This window comes from Castor canadensis, chromosome X (genome assembly GCF_047511655.1).
Source record: "Castor canadensis chromosome X, mCasCan1.hap1v2, whole genome shotgun sequence".
In the NCBI taxonomy this organism is placed as follows: domain Eukaryota; kingdom Metazoa; phylum Chordata; class Mammalia; order Rodentia; family Castoridae; genus Castor; species Castor canadensis.
Window position 1 is genome coordinate 100850529 of NC_133405.1, and position 22233 is coordinate 100872761.

The 22233-nt window shown below is 40.7% G+C and overlaps 1 non-coding gene across 1 annotated transcript; it reads left to right on the forward strand.

Annotated features, from left to right (window-relative positions):
* Positions 1-5291: 5291 nt before the first annotated feature.
* On the forward strand, positions 5292-5364 carry Trnaa-ggc (transfer RNA alanine (anticodon GGC)). Its single transcript has one exon. It is a non-coding gene; the product is annotated as a tRNA-Ala (tRNA).
* Positions 5365-22233: the final 16869 nt, after the last annotated feature.

Sequence of the window (22233 nt, forward strand, 5' to 3'; positions counted from 1 at the left end):
ATAAAATTCAATTATGTGGTTTTTGTACTTCAGTGCCTGTTACATTATTCTCTGTACTTTGCCTGAACTAAAAAAATTTGTTCCAATAACAAAAGGAAGAAAAATATATTCCATGAGGTAAACAGAGTTAGGAGATGTGCACTTATTCATACTCACTTACTGGAGGTCCTTCATCCACATAGAAGTTTGAAATGACCCTGCACATGACATAGAATTGCTATGCAGAGACTATTTGAGGAAGACTTGTTGGGCCTAAAGATTCTATAATAAGCAAGGTAGTTCACACCTATAATCTTAGCTATTTGGGAGGCAGCGATCAGGAGGATCTCAGTTCAATGCCAGCCTGGGCAAAAAGCTAACAAGGTCTCATCTCAACCAATAAAAGCTGGGTATGGGGCCACATGCCTGTCATCCCAGCTATGCAGGAAGCTTAAATAGGAGGATCAAGACCGAGGTGAACCTGGGCATAAACAAGAGACCCTATCTCAAAACTAAAGCAGAAAGGGCTGGAAGGTGTGGCTCAAATGATAGAGCGCCTGCCTAGCAAGCATAAAGCCCTGAGTTCAAATCCTAGAAACACAAAAAATGGTTCTAGGATGTTATGTGAAGAAATATACTATATGATATAGGATATTTATGATGCATATGATAAATGCACCTCTTGAATTTTTTAGTCAACACATAATAATTGTATATGTTTTGGGGGTGTCATGTGGCAATTTGATATATATATATATATACAATGTATATTGACCAAATCAGGATAATTAGCATTTCCATGTCCTCAAACATTTATCATCTTTTATGTTGGGAACTTTCTAGGTTCTCTCTTCCAGTTATTTTGAGACATACTATAAATTAGTGTAATCTCTAGTCACTCTGCTGTGCCATAGAACACTAGAGCTTATTCCTCCAGCTAACTGCACTTGGCACCCATGTCCAGTTACTCTTCATCCCCCTTCCCTACGAATATGTTTCTTTCCATTGCTAAACATATTTGCAGAACAAACTCTTTCCTAAAACTGCTAAGCACAGGCTAAGAGCTGAGAGATCACCCAAAGGAAACGTCTCTGTGCTACCATGCGTGGTCCATATGTCAGACAGAAAGCCAAGACCACATTGAGAAGCCTCGTGAACACATGGAGAAGACAGATCCCTGGGCAGAGCATTCAACAGCTGAAATCTTGAATCCAGGATTCTAGTCGCACCTGATAAAGCAAAGGAAAATTTGGAGCAAGCCAATAAGAAGAAGTTTCTCAAATCTCTCTCCACTTAGAGATCTTGAAGGATACCCCATGAGCCTAGCTATCTTGGAAAGTTCCTAACATCCTTGGATGCCCTTCTTGTTTTCTAACACAAAGCAACCAATAGAGAGATCCTGAGCTTGGCTCCCTCCCTTTTTCTTTGGATTGCACTAATCCTGTTACACTATTTTTTTCCTTTCCTGCACAAAGTAGCAATAAGAGTGGATACTGAGCCATTCACCAGTAATGGTGAAACAAATTGATGCTGGGCCACTTGTCCATCTTACTGTTTTTATTACTCCTGCTTCCAAATGCTCACCATCAAACATTAACTTAGCATCCTCAGGCCTACTTCTAAAGCACCTTCCAATAACCAAGCACAGTGACACATGACAGCACAATAGAGAGGCATGATGAAATGTTCCCCCCACCGCAATCCTACACACCTAAGAAAATTAATGAAATGCCAACAGAAGTTTAGACAGTACGCACTACAGGGAGTCAGCAGTGGTCAAGGTCTTAAAGGAAGGTTTCATTAATTAGATGGGGCTTGGTGTGCTTCTAAAAGTCAACAGAAGCTTGCATTTGAATGATTTTTTCCCAGAAAGAATGCTTTTATATCCAGAGTAGCAAACAGGTTTCTTCTTAAGTGAGAACCCCAATCAATAGGTGCCTGGAGTGAAGAAGAGCTCACCCTGCTTCTGAGCTGTGAGGGAAGTGTTGGCATTTTCCCCACATATCTGTCACAGCTGCAGCTTGAGTGGGTGGCAGCTTGTGTGTGCCATTTCTATACATCCAGTTTCCTCCTGAGTGAAACCATGTGCGCATTACCTCCGTGTGGTCCAGCAACACTAAATTCAAGATTCTCCTCCCATGCAGTAACAGACTTTTACAGCTTTACACCTAATTACAGAGCCGGTCAAAAAAGGACTATACCCTGAAGGTGGCTTCAATAGCTGCCTGGAATGTTATTCAGTTAGATGTCTTGTTCAAAGTATTGCACTCCAATTTGCTGTGTGGGTGGAATCCTGTGGGATGCTGACAGTTTGTGAGAACTTTATGTGGAAGGAACTGGGTTAATAAGGTCACCTTTTCTTCTTTTTTTAGCTTAGGCATTATTCTATGGTGCATAAGTAGAAAGTCTTTCTTATTTCCAGAGACTGCATTCAATGTTTTCATAAAAGAAATCATTGTGACAGTATATATCAGGAAATGAGTTAGGCGTGATTTGAAATTCAAAGACACTTTCATGCAGAATCAGAACAACAATAATAATAACAATAAAACATTCATGCACATACAAAACTTCTCTGAAAGGTGATATGCAAGTTGATGCAAGAGCACAGCCTCTGGCTTACCAGGCAAGCATGTTCCCATCAGTCTCAAACTGAGCCATTAGCAAAACAGGATGGAAAGTGCATTGGCCAGAACGTCAGAGCAGTCAGAGACCTTAATTCAAATCCTGACCCAGCACAATGGCTCATACCTGTAATCTCAACTACTCAGGAGATGGAGATCAGGAGGACTGCAGTTCAAGGTAAGCCCTGTCAAAAAGTTAGTGAGACTCCATTTCAACTAAGAACACAGTGTGTTGGTACACCTGTAATGTCAGCTCTGTGGGAGGCATAGGTAGGAGGATGGTGGTCTGAAGTTGGCTGCGGGGGGAAAAAAATGCAAGACAGTATTCAAAAAATAGCTAAAGCATAAAAGGATTGTGGGCGTGGCTGAAATGGTAGAATACCTGCTTAGCAAGCACAAGGTCCTGAGTTCAAACTCCAGTGCCACAAATAAACAAAAAAATTAAAATATTCTAACTCCACCATTTTCTAACTATATGACCTTAGACAATTTCCTCAAATATGAAACAGCAATGATAAAAGCTAGCCTACAGGATTGTTAAAGGATTAAATGAGACAATGTGTGAAGCACATAGCTAAATACAGGTGCATCTTCCAGTTTCAATAAGTCTACTTTCCTTTGTCTCCTAAAGCATGATAAGTACATATCTGACTGAATTTCTCTACATTATCTCTAGTTTTCTGTTTTCACCTGGGCAAGGAAAAATGCTTCCTTTCTGTTTCCACCTGATTCCTGAACTTCTTTCTGGGACTACGACCCTATGGCCTCTGGGACCACCCCCCATCTCTTTCTCCTCGTTCTGTCACCAGAGCTAGCCCTTAAAGCTTTTTGGCCTTGTAGGGTTGCCCCAGGCAAGCTACCAGCTGGTGCTTTTCCTAATAATTACAATCTTCAGAAAGGCATACCTCATGAAGATTGAAAAAGGAGGGTCTGTACCCAGTCCTAGATGATTCAAATTTGTGCTCAGAGACTAGGTATTATACTCCTTTGTTCCCTACCCATGTAAAGTTAGTAAGTGTTAATAAAATATTTACCTAATATAATTAAATAATCTGGCTGATTTTTTTATTGATTGATAATAAGAAGAGAAAGAAATGGCAAGAACACAGGCAAGGAGTCAGAAAAATACAGTTTGAGAAGGAAGAAATGGGGGAGAAAACTTGGAAAAATAAGAGGGCACTAAAAGGTGCCTCAGCAGGACATAGGTTTTCAGCAAAACCAAAATAAATAAAATAAGGAAAAATAAAGAATATGGCCCAGCTATCCAAATTAGTAATGGACAGTTTGTGGGCCATGAAATGTTTCATTGTGCATCGCTCTATTTTGCTGGGGAGCGCATGGCTTCCCTTATAGCTCGCTAAACACACACTTAATGCTTTTTAAGTCCCTCCTGAAAAGTCTGCCCTAGCCAGAAGTAATTTCCAGACTTTATTATGGTTCTGTTGGGGGAATTCTATATACTTTTCAGCCCAGAAAAGATTTCAAGTATCACAGACACCTCAGCTTCAATGATCCGAATAGTTTGGAAGGAAGTAAAATTTGTCAGAAAACTTCAAATGCTGCAGCCTGACTTTGTAAATAGCCACCTACTCACTGAGCAGAGACAATGTGTATTAGACTGAAAATGATGTTACTTTTATCCTCCAAGCCCACCAAATTCTCCTAAGAGAAAATGGACCCCCCACCCCATTTGTCTTTCCACAGAGACACAATGAAAGACACCTCCCCCACCACATGTGCACACAAGATAAAAATGATTTAACTTCTGAATCAGTTGAGTGACCTGAGTAACCATTCCCAAAAGTAGTATCAGAGTTACTCTAGTTAAAAGATTTGTGAGTCCAAAAAAGACAAAGGAATGACTTGACAGGAAGAATGATTTCACGACTTTTAAAATATAAAATGCTTGCTATTTATCAACTAACCAGGGGTGTTGGTATAATTAGCATGAATTAATACAATTAATATCAGTGGCAATACAATGTGTTTTCAAAAGTCAAATATGGAGCATTTTTAACGGTTAAAAAAAAATCTCTTGGACTCATAAGGATTTATTTTTGGATTTTCAAGGGTTCCTAGTCCTCAGTTTTAGAGATAATGATTACATAAACTAGTCTCTTTTTATGAAACTATCTTTAAATTAAGAATTACTACTATGAAAGAATTTACAACTGATATTTAAAAAAAGACAGTATTACAATAAAGACAAAATAAAAAATTCTTCTTGTCTAATTATGTTTTAAATTTTTTAATATTTTATGATGCTTTGACGTCTTCGGTCTTATTAGTCTAAGAGGCTATTCCCCATTCCCACCCCTAGAGAAAGCAAATAACTGGCCTGCCACTGTGTCTTTCATACCCAAATCAACCAATCCAGAGCCCATAACCTCAACTACCACATTTATCTAACTCTTAACACCCCAATCCAATATTTCCCCTGCTTCAATCACTTTAGGGCCAGCTACTAGATAACAAGAGACCACATCTGTAGCTCAGAGCCTACTGAAATCTCCAAATTAGTCAATCCTAAACTGCAATAAAGGGCCAGTTGCCACAGGGCACCAGAGGCTCATGCCTGTAATCCTAGCTACCCAGGAGGCAGAGATCAGGAGGATTGTAGTTCAAGGCCAACCCAGGTAAATAGTCCAAAAGACCCTATCTCGAGAATACCCAACACAAAGGAGGGCTGGTGGAGTGGCTCAAGTGGTAGAGTGCCTGCCTGGCAAGCATGAGGCCCTGGGTTCAAACCCCAGTGCTGCCAAAAAAGGGGTTGGGGGAGCTGTTGCAATGGCCTGTAATTCTCTATTTGGGAGGCAGAGATGGAGAGGAACATGGTTCTAGGCTAGCTAGGGCAAAAAGTTCATGAGACCCCATCTCAACCAATAAAAAGCCAGTGTGATGCTTCATGCTTGTCATCCCAGCTATGTGGAGAAGCACAAATAGGAGCATCAAGGTCCACATTGGCCCCACCATAAAGCAAGACCTAGCTCAAAAACAAACAAGGCAAAAGGACTGGCAGAGTGGCTCAGGTGGTAGAGCACCTGCCTTGTAAGCGTAAGGCCCTGATCAATTCCCAGTACCGTCCCCCCTAAAAAAGAGGCCTAGCGTTGGTGGCTCACGCCTATAATCCTAGCTACTCAGGAGGCAGAGATCAGGAGGATTAAGGTTCAAAGCCAGCCAGGACAAATTGTTTGTGATACCCTATTTTGAATAAACCCATCACAAAAAAGGGCTGCTGGAGTGGCCCAAGGTGTAGGCCTTGAGTTCAAGCCCCAGTACTGCAAAAACAAAACAAAACAAAAAACACAAGAAAGGCTTGTGCCCATGCTTTCCCCTCACCCTTTTGGCCTCCTCACTGACCCTGGTGCTTTCCCATGTGGCCCCGTGTGGCATGACATGTCCCCTTTTCTTGGGAACTGTGAATAACAAACTCTTCTTTCAAAGGCAGTTGTCTCTGTGTCTGTCACATTACCATGCCAAATGACAACAAATCTTAAAGCCATTTAAAAATGTTCTTAGATTCTCAGTCAGGCACCCTAGCTTGACACTGCTCTAGCACAGTGATTCAGTGTGCTTCTCAGAATGGCAGCAGCACCTGGCAACTTGTTAGAGAAATGCAAATTCTCCCACAGGCTCAGGCTTATTGCATGGGAAACTCTGTTCCTGACACTCTCGTGGTGATCCTTTGTGAAAGTTTGAATTTTAATAGATCGTGACCTTTTTATTAAAAAAATTGGTTTTGGTGCTGGGGATGGAACCCAGGGTCTCACACATGCTAGGCAAGCACTCTCACTGATCCACACCCCCAGCATCATCATACACATTTTAATATGTGGTATTTTAATTTTCTTTCAGTTCTATGTGTTTTAATTTCCCCATTTATTATTATTATTATCATTAGTGCTGGAGATGAAACCCAGGCCTCATGCAAGCTAAGCACACGTTTCCAGCTGAGCCACAACCCAGCCCTTATCATACTTGAGTTCCTATGCTCTCCTTTCACTCTCTGCTCCTTTTCATTTCGTGCACCTTTGTAGGTCACCAAGACCTTCCTTCACGAAGGTTTTTGTGTATAACTGGCATCATTTCCTGGCCTTTAAAGCAGTCCTAGCAAGCTATTAGTTTCACTCTTTGAAAGCAAAATTCTCCATCGTCCTTTCAGGATTATACAAGGGCAGGTTCGGCACCCAAGAGTGGCACCCCTTACATTTTGTGTCCTAGGCACCTCCCTTGCCTCACCCTAATCAAGGCACTGGATTCCACAAGAGCTGAGGATCTTAACAGAACAGAAGGCAAAGTGCTGAAGAGAAATCCAGGTTCAAAACTATAGATCAGCCATGTGCAGTTGTGCATGTCTTTAATCTCAGCAATTGGGAGGTGGAGGTGGGAGGATCAAGAATTCCAAGCCCGCCTGGGCTACATAGTGAGACCCTGTCTCAAAAAAACAAAAATAACTCTGGGTCAGTTCCTAAATTTCCAGTACCTCTTATTACCTCATCTGCTCATTTCTGTCTCACAAATAAAAGCAAACTGAGCCCTTCCTAAAACTTGGGAAGTGTAAGATGTCTTCATAAGACCACTTCGTATTACCTGTCAAAAGCACCAAAGCATAATATATAGATTTTAAAAATATAATCTTGATATTTCTATAATCATTTTCAATCAAGCAAGTAAAAGTTACCTCTCTTCTCCAAATGCTGAAAGAAAATTATCCAAGATGACATGCTGCAGATTAATTGGAAGCCTTATTCAAATTAATACAACACTACCTGTTTCTCACAAATAAAACATGAAGGCTTTTTCCCTTGCTTGCAAAAATGAATGTTTAAACTTCTCATCCATGTGTAATGACATCACAGGCTACAGTTTATTTGCCAGGTAAACAAATCAGCATGTGAAAGCCTCGTGCACAAAAGACAGAAGTGTTTCCTAATCAATGTCACTGTCCTGCCTTATTTATCTGGATCCTAGAAAAGCACCGTAATTTTAAAAACCTCCAAAATTTTTGCTCAGGGGACTGAAATTGCAGTAGAAACTTGAGGATGCAGGGAGAAGGGGGTGGAAGTATGGCAAAATCTCTATCTAGAGCTTGTCCCAGCTCTGCCCATTGTGGGACTACATGAAAGTCACTTAACCCCTCAGGCCCACATTTTCTCCTCTTTTTATTCTACATAATGTCTAAGATGCACTGAACCACTGTGGCTCAAAGCATCCATGATATAGAGAGCGTTGGATCACTTCTCCTTGCTCTATTCTAAGACCTTGGTGAACGGTAAAAAATGCCATAGTGTGGGCAACCAGACTGAGTAGTCATGATAGACTTGAACCAAAAGCTCAGTGGTCTGGGGTTGTCTCTAGCTCCGGAAGGAACTGACCATTCATCACCCTATAAGCTTCCTCTCAAGCAGCCCACTTATGATTCTGGAAGGTTCTTTGCCCTACAACAGGTCTTTTCCACTGTTATTCCTTCAGCAGGAAGAGCGTTGGCTTTATTTCACAATGTGATGGAGTTAAATTCTACTCCTAAAACAGTGACTATTGCTGTACATTCACATCACCCTGGAAACTTTAAAAAATATCAATATCTAGAACCCATCCCTAAAGATTCTGATATTGGTCTAGGTTACAGCCTAGGCGTTAGGATATTTAAGTTTCCCATTTGGTCTAAATGCAGCCAGATTCCAGAATTCTGTTGGAGAGATGTAGTACAGTGATTCAAAAGCCTGTCTTTTAATTCCTCTTAAGGAAGGATACTAAAACAAACGTGGAAGGAAAAAAAGGAAATGCCCAGAAAGAGGTCCGAAGGAGACGTGCATGGCCCAGGAAGGACTAGCAGGTACTGAAGACAATCTCTGCTATCCTCCTGAAGCAGGTGCTGAGCAAGTACCTCCCGCCGGTGCAGCAGCGATTCTGTGCAGGTGGCTGACGCCCCAGCTTGGCTTCTGGCTTCATCAGAGCCCAGGGGACATGGATGCTAATCCTATGCAGAGATGTGCCTGTTTTCCATCTGCCTCTCTGCTTTCCCTCCCTAAACTGCCTGGCATGGGGATGGCTAAAGGGCATACTTTTCTCTGTGTGCCACACAGGGCTTGGCACATGTCTTCAAGGATGCAGCTGGGCTGCACAAGACAGGAGCCAGGCCCCCCTGCTGGCCCCTGATTTAGTAGCCAGTAGACCCCAATCAGAAACAAATGATTGCAGTTCCCAAGCCTACACTTTAATTGCCTTTCCTTGCAAAACAGGCTCCTAGGCAGTTTAAGAGAATCGATCTGGCAGAGGCATTTCTTTCGTTAGGTGTTGCACTAAAAGCAGTTGCTTGAGAACAGAAGTGATAGCATTTGAAACTGACAAGCCCATAAACTCCAGGACACTCAGGCATCTTATTTTATACAGCACTGTAGAGTTTAGCAAGCACTCCTCACACACTCTAGCTCATTTAGGCTTGGCTCAGAGCATCCTCCATGAGGTAGGTAAAATGTTAACCATCTCCTTTTGTACATAAGGACACAAAGGCTCAGAGTGGTTTAGTATCTGGTCCAAGGTATCACAGCTATTGTGCTGGTCCTGAATCTGTTTGCTTTCCATCTATTCTCCTGTCCTTTTTTTGTTTCACTTTGGATTTGGAGGGGATGGGCAGCACTGGGGTTTGAACTCAGGGCTTTGTGCTCGCTAAGTAGGCTCTCTACCACTTAACCATACTTACAACCCTTTTTGCTTTAGTTATTTTAGAGATTAGGATCTCATATTTCCCTCACTTCCCTCACCCATCCCCAAGGCGAGAGTGGACTGTGATTCTCCTCCTTATACCTCCCGTGTCCTTGGACTTGGACAATACGGGCATACCACCAGGCCCAGGTTTTTGTTTTTGTTTTTTGATACTGGAGCTTGAACTCAGGCCCTCACACTTGCTAGGCAGGCACTCTACCACTTGAGCAACTCCACCCTCCTCCAGCTTTTTTGTTGAGATGAAGTGTAACATTTTTTCCCTATATGGCCTCAAATCTTGATCCTTCTGATGGCCTCCCAGGTAGCTGGGATTATAGACATCAAATGCTGCACTGGCCTTACTGGAATTATAGATATGAGCCACAGCACCGGTCCTCCTGTTCTACTTTGTATGGCCAAAGGGTTAAACCCCAGGGGTCAATTTTCTAAGGAGGCTCCTGTAGCAGCTTGCTAGGTGCAGCCAATGGAAGGAATGGGAGGAAGAAGAATCTAGGCCAGCCCTCTCTGCTTCAAGTGGCCTCTTCCTCAAGGCTGTGTCTTTTCCCTTTGCTGAATAGAACTGTCCTGTGCCAGTTTTCACCAGTTGACTCTAGTGTCTCAGTGCCTGCGTCATGGCCTCCCCCTTTTCGCTCTCTGTTTTTGTGGTTTCCTGCTGCTGCAAATCTCTGAAGTTGCCAAGTGGCCTGCTGTTTGGCTTCCAAGCAATCTCTTTACCTGACTAACCAGCTCTCTGCATTAAAGTGCTCTGAGTTAAACAGTCAAAAGGGTTCTCTTTACCTGCTAGATTCTGCATCAGGCAGAAACCTGGCAGGAAACAGATGGTGCACTCAACAGGGTAACCAAAGAGCGCTGAACGAAGAACCTGTTTACATGTATGTGGGCAGGCCAAAGAGGACTGACAGGCAGGGTAAGAACTGCTGAGGTCTCATGCCCCCTGGGCATGGAAAAGAAGTGATATTACCAGACCTAGGAGAAACCTACAATCTTGGAAGAGGGGCCTCCTGCCAGAACTGTGGCTGTAGATAGAGAAAGGCAGCAACTGCCAAAATCACATCCTTTCAGGGAGGGAGGAAATAAATGCACCTGTCTCTCCTCCTACCCTCCTTTATCCTGCTTGTGTCTCCTGCTGACCAGGGGTGGTGTAGTGCATAGAGGTCTGTCCCCAGGAGCACAGTCAGGACAAAAGAGAGGGAAGATTTGTGTGCGTGTGTGCATGTGCTTGCATGTATCTGTGCTGGGGAAGGGGGAAGCAAATGGAGAGCGACCATCTGACTCTGACTAACGTAGCCAATAACGGCTGAGTCAGGACTACCATCCTGATATTTTAATTTTACATTCCAAGTTGATTGAGGGTGTAGCTCAGCAGTAGAGTACTTGCCTAGCATGCACAAGCCTCTGGGTTCTGTCCCCCAGCACCACAAAAAATAATGATAATAATAAATAATAATTCTTACCTTTGCTCTTGCTTTTTTTTTTTTCTTGCAGTGATGGGGATTGAACCCAGGGCCCTGTACACGCTACGTCCCCAGACCTACACAGAATGTGTTCAAAATTTAGGCAATTCAAACTTTTTTTGTGGCATATATTTATGGGTACAATGTTATATATATATAGTTGAATGACTAAATCAAGGCAATTAACTTATCTCACATCACCTCACATATTTATCATTTTTATGGCAGAACATTTGAAATTTCAACTTTTTGCTATTTCACATATAAGTGAGATCAAGTAGTGTTTATCTTTTTATGCTTGGCTTATTTCACTGAGCATGAAGCCTTGCAGGTGCATTCATCTTGTCCCAAATGATAGAGTTTCCTTCTCCAATAAAGCTATCCCACTGTGTGTTTATGCCATATTTTCTCTATCCACTCATCATCTGATGGATGATGGACGCTCAGAGTTTTTGCATATCTTGGCCACTATGAACAATGCTGCAGTGAATCTAGGCAATTCAAACATTGCTTGTTTACTTTGTGAGGCTAAAGCTCTCTCTGGCTATGAAGCCCTTCAAAGAAACATTCATCAACATAATGCTGGTAGATCTCTTAAGAATAACTTCATTCTGATTGAGCAAATTTTAGATAATTCTGACTTTTCACATTTATGTGTGCATGTTTGTATGCTCCTTTTACTGTATCCATGAGAAAAAAAATTTATAGTTTAAAACAATCACACTAACCTCAGGCTTTAGAAAAGGATAGTTTTCAGAACAGCTATACCTCCAACCTCCATGCTCATTTCTTGATTATAAACAGTTTTTACAAATGTGCTGCTTCCTTGTTTTACAGACAAGGAAACTTGAGCCTCAAAGGGAAGTGGCTTATCCCAGGTCTCCCAGCCATTAGAGGACAGAGCTAGGATTAGACCAAGTCTCATATCTCCTCACACCAGCGCTGACCCAACCTCCACCCCACGCTGCAGCTCATAATGAGGGCTGCTTTGGCCTCTGCTAAAACAATATTCAGTGCCTTTTCCCCTGAGAGCTTCTGCTACTAATCGCTCTTCAGGTAGAAGAGGCAGTGAGAAGGAGGGCAAGGGAGGGGCTGGAGAGTGAGCTGAAGGCTGAAGCCGGTAGGAAAGGAGGCACAGATAAAAGGTAACAACACAGGTTGGGAGGGCAGTTGCATAGCTGAGGAAAGCTGGCTGGAGGTGCGTGAGGACTCAGTGACCAACACACAAAAAATAAACACAAAAAACAGTGACCTTCTATTGCTCTTCCCTTGGCAAATGGATCCATGTGTGTGTGTGTGTGTGTGTGTGTGTGTGTGTGTGTGTGTGTGTGTGTGTGTGTGTGTTTTAACTAAAACTAACATCTGTGGAGCCATGATGGTCTGGGGTTTTGCCAGACTCAAAGTGCTTTATTGGTGCCTGTACACTGTGAGGTTTCCCTCCCCCCACTCGGCAGCAGGGGCCTTTTATAGACACATGCTTTGTCTCCAAAGGAATGCACAATTGGAAAGGATTGCTTAATGTTCTAGACTAGAGTGAACTTGGTAATGTTTGAGAAAATGCCAGAGAATGCTCCTTTTAATTTTACTCAAGTGCTTTTGAGTCCTAAGAATTTCTGTGAGTCTGAAAATTCAGTCCACCTTTGAGTGGCTTATCTGTGGGGCCCAGATAGATTTTCTTCTTCAGTGACAAAAAGTTCAAGTGCAGAGCCCAGAGTAACCTAGGAGCACAAGAGAAAATGAAATGAGGTGGAAAGTGAGGACACAGGGAAAAAGGATCATTGCCTGGTAACGCTCTTCTCATAGCCCACAGCATTGGTGACTCAATATTGAGAACCCTGACACTACAGATTATTCTAGTGGCTCTGAACAGAAGCAGGAAAAAATTGCCAAATGGGCAAATATGTTTGATACACTCTCCTTTTCCTTTGCATATGTCTTTCTCTCTCCCACCTATTTCTGCCCTGACTCCCTAAAACCTCCTACTACAGTCAGAGTTCTTCTTGGACCCTCCTCTCCAGCTTCAAATGACCCTCTCCATGGCTGTCAATACATCCATTCCCTCAAGGGCACTGCATTGGCAGAAATTGCCTTAGCAATCCTTCCTTACCATTTTTTTTCATTCTGAACATCTCCTTAATGAAAGAATGGAAATTATACTAAAATTTATGTTAAGGTGCGAATGGCTTAAAGAAGTTAGATGTGATAGTCCTCCTAAGGATTTTTATACTTTTACAAGTGGACATCAAGAATAAAGCCAACAACTCTGAGGATGTAGATCAGTGGTATAGAACACTTGCCTACCATGTGCCTACCCAGAGGGTTCTGGATTCAATCTCCAGCACCATGCACACAAAGAATGAAGCCAACAGGTAGCTTTCAGGTGGCAGAAAAAGACATTTGCTATCCTCATGGGTGACTTTAAGTAAATGACTTAAACCAAACCTCAGTTTCCTCATCTGTAAAACTGTAGGTAATTACTCCAATTAAAAGATTGTCATGAGAGTTGAGTGAAATCATGTGTACAAAAGTGCTTGGAAATTCATGTACTATGTGCCAAAGACGTTCTGAAAAGCAGTAATTTAATGAATCATGGTAGAATTCCAGAGAGTGTTATAGGCCATGGTCTATTTACTATACTTTCTACTGTGACACGTTCTAGACAGAAATCAATCTACTATAGTAAGATAGCATTCAGTGGATCAAGGGGCTGTTTATCTGATTTTTCTAAGTGTGAACACCAAAATCATGACTATAATAATAGAATCAGATCAACCAAGTACAGGTAAGTGCCTGTAACAATTCTTGGAGGGTTTCTTTGGCTCTGAACTTTATGATGTCAACAAAAGAATTATTTTAGAAAAAAGTAGCCTTCGGGGCATGGTCGTACACTCTTGTCATCCCAGCTAAGGCAGGAGGAGCTCAAGTTTGAGATCAATCAAAGCAAAATTAGAGAGAATCGGTCTCAAAAACATAAAAAATTAAAAAACATAGAAAAGTGTTTGGGGCATGGTTCAAGTGGTATAGCACTTGCCTAGAATGTGCAAGGCCCTTTGTTCAATCCCTAGTACGGGGTAAGGGAGAAAAAGGAGTATGCAACTCTATATACAAATTCATTACAGTGACAAAAGGCATAACACAGTAGTACAACACATGCTTGAAGCCTTGGGTTCAAAACAAATCTATTACAGAGAAGGCTGATGAAGATGGTCTTTGTAGACAAGGACCAAAAAATTACTGGCAAGGGCTAGGGGCATGGCACAAGTGATAGAGTGATAGAGCACCTGCATAGCAAGCATAAGTCCCTGAGTTCAAACTCTAGTGCTGCCAAAAAATAATTTAAAAAATTAATTACTGGCAAACCAAAATGAAGTCAGGTCACACACTTTTGAGTTGATTTTTGATTACTATGTATACTTTTAATTATACCTATTTCAATTTTGATAGTCAAGTTAAAGGCAAGTATAGACTCAATACTGAGTGACACCTCCTCTTCTGCCTCCTCCTTCTCCTATCAGAAGAGTTCTTTGTTCACTGGTATAGAGCAAACCAGACAAATACACATCCTGGAACCTTCCCAGGGTGGTCATCTCCCAGACAATCACTCTTACAGCATTGTCATTGCATCCCCCTACTGGCTCAGGCAGAACTTCAGTTTTCCCCTCAGTTTTGAGTTTGGTGGGCCTGTCAGACCATTGAACCCCAAACCCACAGAGTGCTGGTTTTTTTTTTTTAATTTTGAGCCTCTTATAAATCTAATAAATCAGACTTGGTTGAAATAAAAGTTGAATTACACGAAATGGGTCTATCTTTATTTAAAAAAAATCTAAGCATTCTCCAGTAAAACCCTGCAATGATTGAAATGCTCTGGATCTGGACTGTCCAAGACAGCCATTAGCCACTTAAGATTATTGAGCACTTGAAATGTGGCTACTGCAACTAATGAACTGATTATTTTTATTTTATGTTAATTAACTTAAATTTAGATAGTATATGTGGCTAGTGAGTCCCAGGATAATCAGTCTAGGTTCTGGAACATTCTGGCCTCACTTATTTATCTCTACTATGCCTTTTTTTCCTGGTTACACCTGTGTACCACCTTCTCTGTGGGTTTCCTTCCCCTACCCTAATGCCATAAATAGATGATATCTGCTGTAAGAAGACATGAAACAAGCATTAAAATGTGTCCATTCTGTGAAAAGGATTTCATTCTGGAAATGCAACAAAGTGGCAGTGAAAGAGATTTATTATTTAATTCTAGGATTTCATTTACTGTGTGTCAGGGACTGTGTGCTTTATCAACATGAATCTAGTCAATATTCAGAACAACCTATTAGGTGGGTACTCTTGTCAGCTTCGTTTTACAGATGAGAAAACAGGGGTTGAGACAGGACAATAACTTGCTTTACATATCATAGGAAGTGACAAAGTTGAGATTCAAACTCAGGGAGTCTGGCTTCAGAATCCATTAAGTATTGGCTTCCAACCTTCCAACTTTTCAAGATCTACTTAGTTCTCCTCAGCAAACATCCTTCTCTGAATTTCCACAGCACTTACCTTCTGTTCAGGTCACTTAGCACTGTCTGGGCTCTCTGCTCTATCTTATTGATACCAGGATGCAGAAGCAAAGTAAGGGAATAGTACTCCTCATGTGATGAAGAGGACAGTATCACAGGGATACCAAATCTCCAGCAATGTCAAATAGAGCAAGGAGGAAACTCTGAAATGGCCAGTCCCCTCCCCCATGCCCACATGCATGTATCATCCTTCCAGGAAGAAGAAGCTACCTTAAATTGGACCTGATTTGCTTAGCCTTGGAGGTATGCTTTAGCACTCTGCCTTGACCCTCAAAACCATGTGATAATGTTCTCCCTAAATTGTGTTCTGCAGATTTCCATTTTCGTCTGTTTTTACACTGATTTTGGGAGCCTGTTCCAATAGCCCATACCTATTAAACTCAAGCCATGAAGATCCCAGATCACCCTAGACATAAGCTGCTCTCAAATGAGACCAGAACAATAATCACAGCTAAACCTCTGAAATCTGAGGGCATGTCAGGAGCCAACTCGTCCAAGCATAAAAGGGACAACATGAGTTTTGATGTGGAAGCTTTATCCTGTACTGGCAGGCTCTGCATGGAATGAGCCTTGAAATATTGCTGGCTTCAGTTGAAACAACAGATCAGGTATCTTACAATTCTCATCTTCATAAAAGCATTGAACTTCAGTAAGGAGATACAGAAAAGTTGAAGAGTGCAATGGTTGATTGGCCCCAAAATGAAAACCAGTCTCAACCAGTGATCCTTGATTACCCAGTAAAGCATGCAAAGAGAATTGACCATCATCCTTATTCTTTCTTAGATTTCAGTCTAAGGACCATGTGCTAATTTACTAGGAGCTGCTCAGGTTTGCTTTCTTGTTCTCACAGAAAATAGAGAGGAAAGAATTTAAAAGCAATGTAGCTTGCAAGTAAACAATTGTTTGAAATATATTCTTCAGGTGGGAGAGAATCTGCCATCTCTGATGTGAACCAGGACACAGATATTCAGCATTTCAAAATATTCCTGTCATAGTGGTGACTTTTTCAAAGTTTGTAGTGGAAATAATGCAGAGATGTCCTACCATAGTTTAAATTTACAGAAAAGAAAAGTCATATAGATATAAAGAAAAAGAGACAGTGATGCCTGACTGAAGTTCAACTTGCATTAGATCAAATTAGAATTCTTTGTCTTGCTATGTCAACAAGATAATAAGTGTTCCTTTCCCCACTATTCATTAGGTGCTGTCGCTAAGGTTGGACAAACAGTTGTGAGTGGAAGCTCACTGTTAACAATTGTTCCACCATGAGTCCATGAGAAATATGTACCATGGGATGGCTCTGAAGAAAGCAAACATGACTTTAACAGATTGAAAGCATTAGTGATGGGTGAAGACACAATTATACCTGGTCCTAACTCATTTCTGTTTCCAGTGATTGTGACAAATATGTACTGGAAGATTTGGTGGAAAGCACTTCATTTGTTTAGATAAGTAAATAAATATGCAATATTTAATGGGGGATGTTTCTCTTTAACAGGTTCAGCATATAAAAATTCAATTTCACTCATTTTGTTAACAAGTTGGAATTTTCTTTTGTTCTCATAATAATATAATGACAATGTCACAGGCAAAATTAGTTATTTTACCATGATGTTTGGCGGGTAAATGCATAAAGCAAGCTCTAGTGATCATCAACTGTGATAGAGTAAACTTCTGGGTTAATTTTTTTTTTAAATCACAGATTGTCTTGGGCCATTAGCAATATATCAATTGCAACTACAGTGGAAATGACACTTGGACTTAGAATGAAGTGCTATTTCCTTTCCTTAAAAGATTTTCTTCAGTATGATAAGTAGTCTGTGTTTGTATTCAGTCCTGGGAGCTCCCTGCTTAATGGATGCCCACACAGCACTTTTAGCTATACTTTTCCTTACCAGTTACAAATATGCTTTCTATATATAATATTTGCGTGATACCTATTGATCTGCATTTAATCTAATATGTTAAAATAATTAAAATTTAAATTATAAAGAGCACTAATGTAATACCAGCAATTAAAAAATAATACCTTCAATTTGTATGGCATAAGATTCTTACACGTTTACCTACCTACTGGAACTTTCCACTTGGATTATGTGTACTTGAATTCAAAGTGTCTAAATGTGAACTCTTTATATTTACTCTTCTGTAACCCAATTAAGGTCATCACCAGTCACCGACTTGCCAATTATTCTACCTCCTCAATATCACTCAGCTTTGTTCTCTTCCCTCCATTTATATTGTTACTTTCTTATTTCAAGCTGGTGCTATTTCATGCTTAGACTCTTGCAAAGCCTTTTGTGGGGGGTGCTGAGGGTGAAACTCAGGGCCTTGTGTATACTAGGCAGGCACTCTATTTTTGACCTGTATCTGCTGTCCTTTGCAAAAGCCTCTTAAAGGGTCTCTTTGTCTCTGGGGTTGTTCCTGAATTGCTCTCAAGTATGTCCACATTTCGTACCATGTTCAACTAATTCATAACTTCACATCCTCTCCTCATCAATCCTTTTTGTGCCTGTACTCTCTCTGCCTGACATCCTGAGCTCATCCTTCCAGGATTCTTCTCATCTCTTCTTATTCCTACTCTGTCAGGGTCCTGGGTACCATGAGCCATCTTTCTCTCTCTCCCTTAAATACCCAGGTAGACTGCCCTTTCTTTGCTCCTAGGCAGCCCTTGTTACATTGCATTGTACTTACTGAAATGCTTGCTAGCTTTCAAACTACTGCTGGTCCCCAACTTATGGTGGTTTGACTTACAATTTTTGGGCTTTATGATGGTGGGAAGGCCATATGCGTTCAGTAGAACCCAGTACTTAGAATGTTCAATTTGGATCTTCTCCTGGGCTACTGATAATGTAGTTTGATCCTGTCTTGTGATGGTGGGTGGCAGCAGTGATTACATGTGATCACAAGGGGGAACAACAGAGACTCTGTAGTGTGCTGTGGTGCTAAGCTAGGATGTAGAGTAGACGAGATGTAGTAAATACATTTTTCACTTAGGATATTTATGATGAGTTTATAGGGATACAACTCCACCATAAATTAAGGAGCATATATACATTGTGAGAACCTTAAGGGAGGAAAGTGAGTCTTTTTAAGTTTGTATTTCCAAGGTCTGAGGGTTCGCACAATACCAGTATTGTATTGCTCCCCAAAGTAAGATTGAAGGTTGTGATACTGTGATGTAATAAGACTTTTTCATCATAGTCTTTGTCCCTGGTTCCTGTCCAGAGCTTCCAAAACCTTTTTAATTTCTTGAGTGTGCTGTTTATCTTTTGTTCCAATACTTGGTTTCTAACCCTGGTTTCTGACACAGAGCTCCTAAATCCCTTGGGATTTCTCAGGAGTATCTTTAGTTCTAATGAGGTGGGTTCCTGGATGGGGGCTGGGCAACAGAAAGGCCAAGCCATGATTAGAAGCTTGGAACTTTCAGAACTACCCTCCCTTGCATCTTACAGGAAGAGAAAAGAGGCTGGAGACTGAGTTAATGATCAATTGTGCTTATATGATGAGGCCTCCAAAAAAATCCCGAAATTATAGGGTTCCAATATTTACTAGTGTGGTGAACATATGTTCATGCTAGGAGGGTGGTACACCCCATCTCCATGAGGACAAAAGTTCATGGATTTCACTCTTTGTACCTCTTCACCTGGCTGTTCATCTACGTACTTTATCATATCCTTGATAATAAATCAGAAAATATAAATTGTTCCTTGATTTCTATGACCTGAAACAGCACATTACTGAACTTGTGGGGACCCCTAATAGTTGGACAGAATGGCTAACCTGGGGACCAAAGACTTGTGACTGGCATTTGAAGTGGGAGCAGTCTTGGACTGATCTCTTAACCTGTGGGGTCTACACTAAGTCTAGGTAGTCAGCGTCAGAACTCAGTTGGACAACACCCAGTTGGTGTTCAGAGAGTTGGAAAATTGATTGCTTTGGGAAAACTTTCCACATATTTGGTGTCAGAAGTGAATTGTGTGAGTAAAGAAACAGGTTTTCCCTTTTTAGTAAGTGAGAACTCTTTCTAAAGTGAAGGCAAGTTTGACAAGACAAATGACATGGGGTACATGTTGGGAGATAATTTTCCATGTTTTGTGTGTGTTTGTGTGTGTAATCACACATATTACAAGCACAGACACTGACTGTCTTTTACAGGATATTTGTATGGCACATAGTCTTGAATGATAGAAATGTCTCCTTTAGGAGAAAGGGGCAGATTTGTTGACTTTCTTATTATAATAAAGGCAATGTCTTCTCTAGAGCAAAGATCAAGTGTACTCATTGACCATTACAAAGATTTGCGTTCTCTAAGCTCATGGTGCCTCTCTTTTAATGTAACCCACACATATATAGGGGTCATCTGGTCCTCCTTGGGTTGTCCTGTGAGAATTGAGTCTTAGGGAATGCATGTTGATGTTCTGTTTACTACTGTTATTGAGAGGAATGAGCTGTCCTTTGTCTCTAACCCAAGTGTCTCATGTTTTTGGATGGCATCCTTGAAACTACACTAAGCTAACTGTTAACTTACAAGTAGAGTAAAATCTCAGAACTTGCACAGTGCTTGAAAATACTATGTTGAGAGAACATAATCTATGGCAATATGTGTGGCCAGGAATATAATTTCCTGGGGAAGGTAGTATCAACCTTATGTGGCATGGTAGTGGGTGTGATCTTAGATTGAGAGTATGGTTTTGTCTGATCATATGAAAAAAATAAGTTGCCCAATTAATCTCACAGACCACCTTCTTCAAAGGCTAAACAAGTAACATAACTGAATAATATGGACCAAGATGGAACCATTTGTACAGTCCAACCAGTTGTTGCTCCAAAGAAATGAGGACCACTTTTAAGCAGATCTTCTTAATGAATGAATGGAGCCTGAAATATGGATTTTTATATGAAACATCTTGATTAATAAATGTTGGGAACTAATTACCTTTTAAGTAGCATACTTTACATTAAGCTAAATAAAACCCATTATGTGCTACCTGTGCATCAGAACAAGGAGAAAATAGCCTGGGTCTTGTGAACCATTTGCCCACAGGAACTAAAAGAAAATTAAAGCAAAATATGGCCACCAATTCAAGGCAAGATAGATCACAGTTGTCATTTCACCTCTTTATCTCCATATAAAGGTATTTATCCTCCCCTTTCCTCTTCTACATGTGGCCTTTTGTTGCCTGATTCTTTTTTACTCATTTTCTATAATTATAGGCTGCATTTTTATTTATATAAACTGAGTTTCACTCATGTTAATTTATTGTGTTTTCAGAAAAATCATAAGACCCAATCATAAGTAATAGTACTAGCTAACATTTATTGAGCACTTAATTGTATATGAAGCACTATAGCAAGCAATTTGCATATATTATTTAGTCTATTTAGGGTGCTATGACAAAGTACCATAGACTGGGGGCTTATAAACAGTACACACTTCTCAAAGTGCTGAAGGCTGGAAATCTGAGATTAGGGTACCAGTATGGTCCTATTCTGGTGAGAGCCCTTTTCTGGGTTGCAAACTGCCAACATCTCCTGTGTCCTTACATGGCAAAAACAAAGCTAGAGAGCTCTCTGAGTCCCTTTTATAAGGGCATTAATCCCTTTAATGAGGACTTACCCTTATGACCTAATTACCTCCCAAAGTCCACATATCCTAGTACCATCACATTGGGGATTAGGGTTTCAACATGAACTTTTGGTAAAAACATTCAGTCCATAACAATTCTCTCATTTAATTCTCATAACAATCCTTTTAGAATATTGTCCCTACTTTATAATCAAGAAAAGGATAGTTGCTGAGGATTGGAGGGAGGGAGGAATAAGGTATTATTGCTCAATTGAGTATAGGATTTCAGTTTTGGAAAGGGAGAAGAGTTCTGAAGATTGAGTTCACAACAATGTGAACATACTAAACCCTACAGAATTACACATTTAAAATGGTTAAGAAGGTAACTTTTATGTAATGTCTATCATACAACACTTTTAAAATGAATATTAAAAATAAAAAGACTAGAAGTGTATAAGCCAAATAGAAACAATGGTGATGTTTGTAGAGTACTATTGGAACAGTAATTAGGGTTATTATTGGGTTGTATCTTGTCCAATACATATTATTTCCAATAATAAACAGAATATTTAAGGTGGGAGTTAAAGGGTGGAAACAGAATGAAATGTCTATGGGGCACACTACATGTCTACTTCAACAGCCATCTATCTCCTTGTTCCACAGCTCCTGCTGTGCCCTCCACATCACTCTGTTCACAACCAGCCATCTGGGTGAGTTCATTGACTTTTAATGGCTATTAGTCTACAATATCCCAGAAGAAATAAAGATGTGTTGGTTACTTTTAGTAATATATAAGCCATTTAACAACTCAACTTATGTAGCCTCAGCATGGCCAGGAGCTAAGGGATACTGCTATGGGCTTCTTTGACCCCACATTGCTCAGGGTTACATAAGTCTGTCTCCACAAAGCACCAAATCATACACTTTGATCAACTTCACAATTATATATTGAGCAATGCCTGCACACAAAACAGAAAACCAGAGTGCTTCCTGAGGCAAGCTCCCTTCTTTGAGGGGAGTGTCCTTTGGCCTTACTTCATTGGGTACCAGATCAAGCCAAAGGGGAATTGTCTAAGTCATGACTGTGAGAAGACCATGGATTGCCCTGAGGGCTATGCTAGAAATGTTAGACTGGAGAGAAAAAGACTTCCCAATAACACTGTAGACCAGACTCAGCTCATATTGGAGAGAAGTTTCTATGTTTACTAGACATTGGTCAATTCAAGCCAGAGCTAGGGATTTTAGCTTCCAATATGTATTTACACATAAGAATCATTAGGTGATAAGAATATAATATATGTATAGTC